This window comes from Macrobrachium rosenbergii, chromosome 58, assembly GCF_040412425.1.
Source record: "Macrobrachium rosenbergii isolate ZJJX-2024 chromosome 58, ASM4041242v1, whole genome shotgun sequence".
NCBI lineage: Eukaryota > Metazoa > Arthropoda > Malacostraca > Decapoda > Palaemonidae > Macrobrachium > Macrobrachium rosenbergii.
This window is the reverse complement of record NC_089798.1, coordinates 14,810,389-14,817,277: the sequence shown is the minus strand read 5'-3', so window position 1 is coordinate 14,817,277 and position 6,889 is coordinate 14,810,389. Positions and strand designations below refer to the sequence as shown.

The window sequence follows — 6,889 nt, the reverse complement described above, 5'->3', positions numbered from 1 at the left end:
TTTCGCGATATCTCTTTTCATGAGCTTAAGAAGCTACAAAAGAATTCAACGAGGGTCTTATGGCGGATTATAGTATTATAAGATAAATTTGAGTTGGTTATTAAAATTAATGAAAAGTTTTCAACGACGATATCTTGAGAGCACACTCTCCTGCCCAAGAGATGACGGTCATTGATAAGAAAGGCATCTGACTAATATGCTCTTCAGTCCAAGAGGTTTATCTTATCCGGGATACTTTATAAGAAGCGTTGGCTTCGCGTTAACAATCTCTCTCTCTCTCTCTATCTCTCACTTTCTCTTAAGCTTCCACCTGCATCAGGAAGAAGAGTCCATCATCTTGAAGCACCCTGACAAGCAACTGTGAGTTTGGAACATTTTCGTTGTTGTGTGATGGGATATGCTATTCAGCTCTTTTCCGTTATTGTTTTTGCAAGCACGTAAGCCCTTCACTGAAGATTGAGCTGGAATCTACCGTGATTTTTGTGAGCGCATAACATTCACATCTATCCTTTTACTTGAATGTCTTATAAAATATCAGCAAAGCAGTAAGTTATCGATTCTTTCCCAATCGTGTTACATTCTATGTCGTCATCAGACGTGACTGATTCGAAATGGATCTCACTTAATTCGAACCAACGTTCCAAAAGTCGCTGAATCTCCTACAGGTAGGCTGTAACAGAAGACGGAAGTGCTATCAGACCTGTTGTAATAATCATATTTACCGCTGGAAATCTCTTTTAAGAGTAATGGGGTAGTACAAATGTTAATACTCTTGACATAAATGAAAATTAGCACTGTACACAATATTAGAAAATTACTGTACTGAGGAAAAATTCAGTTTCTGAAAAACTGAATGACAGTGGAGGCACTGACTGGCAGTGACATGTGAATATGGACATGAATGATTACCCTGGAACGTAAAGGACTGAACGAGAATATAAGACATCATTGTTAGGACCAAGAAAGCAAGGACAAGGGGATATAGTTTAGAACTCTTATGAAAAAACATCTCTAGCATGATCTTAATCCGTCTTCCTTAGTATCTGATTCATCCACTAAAATGACGGAATGTTTAGGCTGTTAGGAAGCAGATCATTTTTTTTTATTGATTTATTTTCTGCATCAGAACAAGGGGTCCCTTAGGGGGAAGTGCCATCAGTGCACCTCACGCGGTACACTGTAGGCATTACTTTAGGATCTTTGCAGCGTCTCTTCGGCCCCTAGCTACAACCCCTTTGATTCCTCTTACTGTACCTCCGTTCGTATTATCTTTCTTGTTACTTTCCACCCTCTCCTAATAATGGTTTCATAGTGCAACTGCCAGGTTCTCATCCTATTACAGCTTTCAAACCTTTTTACTCTCGATTTCATTTTGAGCGCTGAATGACCTCATAGGTCCCAGTGCGTGGCCTTTGGCCTAAATCTTATATTCTAATTCTAATTCTGTATCAGAACGTCTTTTGGTAAACCGCTTTGTTACTGTCCACTCTTAATGGAAGCTGCTAGACTCAGCTAGAGCAATGCGAGACGGTTTGCACTTTTTAGCAGTCACTGTATTTATCCACTAGGATGTAAGCTTGGGTAATTTTTGGTGCCGTCCATCAATGAAGAAAGGTTTTAGTTACAGTTCTATCATCTGGAAGAATGCTGCAACAAATTAAACATCTTTTCCCGGCAAACTAGTAAGATCACTCAGATTTGGTGTGCCATGTTACCTGACAATGTATGTTGGCTTTCATCTACATATATATTTTGAAAAACGGATACAACATTTAAGTCTTTTGTTATTTCCACGTTTATAATGATTCAGTCAGTGAAATGAAAGTTGATTCGTTCTCTGAATCTTCTCTGGGAATTTGATGGCGATATGGAGCTTGGTGTAAGCTTCTACTTTTCTTACATATGTTAAGCAGGCCGCTAAATTGCCCAAGTTCACGCTTGGGCCCAATAAAAACTGATAACAGCTTGTCCTTGAAATTGTTCTCTACATTTTTGTCTAAGTTTATTACACCTTTCTACAGAAATCCTTACGTATTCATTTTCTCATAACTAGTATGACCTATTTCTCAGTATTCCTTTGGCAATAAAAGTTCTCCTGAAATCCTGCAGGCTACTGGCTTGGATGTCTCCTTGACATTTACTTGATAACTAGATAAATTCCTTACAAACTGGAGTGGGCGTGATCTTAAACAGGAACCTGTTCTTATATAGCTGATATATATATATATATATATATATATATATATATATATATATATATATATATATATATATATATATATATATATATATATATTTATTATACACACACACATACACATATATATATATATATATATATATATATATATATATATATATATATATATATATATATATATATATATATATATATGTATATATATATATATATATGTGTGTGTGTGTGTGTGTGTATTATATATATACGTATATATGTGAGTGTGTGCTCGCACGTGTGTGTGCGTGCCCAATTTCCTTGTAACTGGATGTTCATTTTTGTTATAAAGCCCGACTGGACAGATATCGGTTCTTTTCTTTTGAAAAGCCTGTGCATCAATCTTATGGTAAACTGTACGTTGATATTTCTTGGTCCATTGCAGCAGTCTTCATAGGCTATCTCAAACCGCCATTTATGAATGAGGGGCATCATGAGCAGGAGGCGAGAGCCAGATAATCAGAGCCTGGCCGGGGAGGAGCGGGACCTTTGTTGCGAAAGGGTCTTAAAGTCTGGCTGAGTTTGCGTAAGAGCGTCGTTGAGACTGAATCCGATAACCGTCCCGAACAAAGGGTGGATTGTAATTCAGGAATGTAGATTCGCCCGGATGTTATTCACCATTTTTAAATCTTATCTGCATCAGGTACTTCCCGTAGGGGGGATAGTGCCGTCAGTGCACTTCACGCGGTGCTCTGTAAGCACTACTTAGGGTTCTTGACTTTGCAGCGTCCCTTCGGCCCCAAGCTGCACCCCTTTCAGTCTTTTTATTGTAACTGCGTTCGTATTCTTCTTCTTCCATCTTACTTTCCACCCTCTCCTAACAATTGAGTCATAGCAAAACCGCGAGGCTTTCCTCCTGTTACGCCTTTTAAACCCTTTTACTGTCAATTTCCGTTTCAGCGCTGAATGACCTCATAGGTCCCCGTGCTTGGCCTTTGGCCTAAATTCTATATTCTATCTAATCTACATCAGGCACTTTAAAGAAAAATGAGTTGATGTAAGTCGCATGAATCACCCAGGTGAATCTTGTGACTTCTGATGGCCTTTGTAACCTTCCGTGAGGATCGCTTGAACATGGGTGGATGTGGGTCAACAAATTCGCTTCTTGGGAATAACGTATTTAGAATATTCCTTTGTGCGGAGTTAATGACCTAAGTCTACCCCTTAAGGTAATCTAGCTAATTGACCAATTTCTCACTGTACTTGTGAAGGGCCTTCATTGTCAGTGTTTGCTCATATGCTCGTAGTCCCTGGAAAACTTCCGTTTGAATGAATTCATATGATTTGGTTTCAGAAATAACAGGTTATTCTTAATAAAGATTTATATTTTTCATTTTTCACTTTATTGTTTCTATACTCTTCTTAGCAAACTTATCAATCGGTGTAAATGAATCAAGTTAACGTGATCAATTGTGACAGTTAGGACAAGAATTTCATCATTTTGAAGTGTTTTAGATTAGATTAGAGTAGTGAGAGTATATAAATTCTGCCGAGAAGGTCTTTCGACAGGAGAAGGGTCGGGGAGAGTGACAGCTGATTCGTTCGTGCGCCTACGACATCCACAGTTGCTTGCTTTTCTTAAGCCAGTGGTCTTCAAACTTTTTAAGTCCACGGCCCACTTTAGGCATTTCCAAATATTCATGGCCTACTGCCCTTCAGATTTAGCATATAAATTATGTTCATAATAAAGCATACGATACCAGGTACTTAAGGAACTTTATTACATTTTCTTAACATGTTCAAACAGAATTTTCATAAATGTATTATATGGTAAATGTATCTAAGAAATTTTCATGAAAGTTAAATTTAATAATCCAGAAATGAATGACTGAACTTTGATTATTGTAAATAAAATTCATGTACTGAACCTTACGGCTTGAAACATGGCCAAAAGATAAACAAAAGACGCAACTTCTCTACTGCTCATGGTGACCATTAACTCAGTTAAGGGAGCTAATGAGATGGATGTATTGTTTCATGTCTACAAGCTTTTCAAATCGGGGGAGAACTGTGGACAAGGCACATCGCATGTCATCCTCCACATCCAAGCGGTTTCTTGCTTTCGTTTTGATTTGAAGTAAGGTAGAGAAGCCTGATTCACAGAAGTAAGTGGAGGAGAAAGGTAGAAGTGTTTTTAGTGCACGCTTACCAATTCTAGGGTATGATGCACTTACTTGAGCCCAGAATTCCTGTACAGTGAGCTCTTTTTGCAAACACTTTACACCAGAATCAAATTTCATTTCCAAGTGTTCATCTTGGTCAGGGTCTGGCACAGAATCTGGCTCGATATTAAATGGATCTGCAATAAATGACAGATCTATGGATTCAAGATCAGGGAAGTATCTGGAAAATTCTCGACCCAAATTTTGAAGGTGGGTGATAATTTCATTTTAGAGACAAGGATCTAGTTCTCTTTCACCTTCAACAACTTCACAAAAATTCTCAAACATTGCAAAATTACCGGCATTAATTTTCCTAACCCAGTTCTGGATCTTAGCAATGAAGGCACGCAATGAGTCAACAACATGAATCACAGTTTTGTCTTTACACTGAAATTTCAGATTTTTATTTCTTTTGTTTTTATTTCATTCTCTTATTTTTTATATAGTTAATTTATTTTGTATTATAATCTAGTTAAATGTCCGTGGCCCACCTGAAATCTTTAATTGGAATGAAGGGTCGTCATCGAGGTATTTTTTGTCTGATTACTCCTTTACGAGTACTCCAGGGAGTACTGAAAGACCAGTCTCCGTACTCATCTTCAGCAAAACTTGACGTCATGCATGCACAAATGAATATAAATACGCACATACGCACACAACATATATATATATATATATATATATATATATATATATATATATATATATATATATATGTTACGCTTAATAATGGATAATTGCCTAATGTGAACATTAGGCAGAAAATTGCCTAATGTTCACATTAGGTAAGCAATTTGCACAATGTTTACAAAGTGTCGACATTAGGCAAAAAAATGCCTGATGTTCACATTATGCAGCTCAATTTTGCCTGATGTGAGTAAGACTGCTTAAACATTGCCTGATGTTCACATTGTGCACATTGTTAAAGATTATGTCAACATATATTACATATTAAGGTCGATTTAGAGACAGTTTTAGGAATTACAGTTTATTACAATAAACAAACAAAATCAATAAAAGATCAATAAAAGTTCGAGTCGAGTCCAGTCACAAATTTAATGTTTGCATGCTCTGCCAGGGTGACAGCTCGAGTTGCATTTAAGTCTTTTTCTTACGCAGCTGCATCGTTCTGATATACATTGACATGTACATTGACACGTAGTGTATCCTTGTCCACCAGTGGCCCTTGCTGTTGCTGTTCTAATTGATAGGCAGACTTCAGGAACCTCATCTGCTTTTATCGGGAGCTGTTCGATTGCACTTAGGTCAGCAGCTGTAAATTTTGGTCCTAGAATTCCCTCCCGGCAACATCCAGTATATAGCCCATCTTCTTCCTTAAGGACGACCACAAACGTATATCTGGGATCTGTTGGACCACGATCCACATCCGGGACTCTGCACACCAACCAATGGACAATGGCCCAAGCAGGTGTTTGCCTCGTCTTGTCTCCGTGCTGCTGCTGCATTAGATTGCCCTTGATCAGCCAAAGCACTGATCTTTTGGAAAGCTGGAACTGCTGCTTCTGTCTGTGCCTGTGCCTCTGCTTCTGCCTCGCTTACCCTGTCCACACCGACTCTTAATGATAGAAACCCAAAGCTTCGAACAACACTCTTTGAATTAACACTTCAGCAACCGTGGTTCTTCAGTCTGTTTACATCAGGCAAAATACCATTGCCTAATCTGAAAATCTTGCTTAAAGTGAACATTATTCAAGCAATTTGCCTATTGTAAACATTGTGCAAAATGCTTGCCTAATGTGAACACTAGGCAATTCTAATTTAATTGGATGCTTTGAAGATATAATATATATATATATATATATATATATATATATATATATATATATATATATATATATATATATATATATATATATATATATATATATATATATATATATATATATATATATATATTGTTATATATCTTCCAAAGCATCCCAGCCATCAAATGCTTAATTTAAGCTGGAAAATACAACAACGCATTTTGGCAATGCCTGACAAAGAAGGGCGAAAGGTATATTGGCCCCTCCCTTAATCTGTTAATCGCATTCTGTATATCCCTTTCAACTTCCTCTTCTTGAACATGTGACGCTGTGGGAAACTTTGTTTTCAGACACAAGGTTGTGAAGAGACTAAGCCTGGCCGGGGCCAGAATAGAGCTGGCGATGCGGATTAAGAGAATGAATACCTGGACCTTGAGTCATAAATGATGCCCGCGCATAGGGAAATGACACCAACCCCATCTACCTGTGGGTAACCGCCTGACCCCTGACCGAAGTCATATAAGGACCTCACCAAAGGAACAAGCGAGAGAGACATTGCTGGAAGCGAGCAAGACACATCTCCCCTTCCATTCCCGCCTCATTCAGATAGCCATGCCCTACCACACGGTCCAGCCTTGTAGGGACCTTTATTATTCTTACCAGTGAAGCCCTTAGCCCTTCCTCCACCGCCATTACCAGTGCTGAAGCCATCTCTTCTACAAGGT

The 6,889-nt window shown here is 38.1% G+C and overlaps 1 protein-coding gene across 1 annotated transcript in view; it reads left to right on the top strand.

Annotated features, from left to right (window-relative positions):
* The first annotated feature begins 212 nt into the window (after window positions 1-212).
* LOC136837233 (protein snakeskin-like) overlaps window positions 213-6,889 on the top strand; it is a 42,776-nt gene continuing 36,099 nt past the window's right edge. The window contains 1 exon segment of the mRNA XM_067101972.1: window positions 213-360. The gene's annotated coding sequence lies outside the window, so the exon portion shown is untranslated.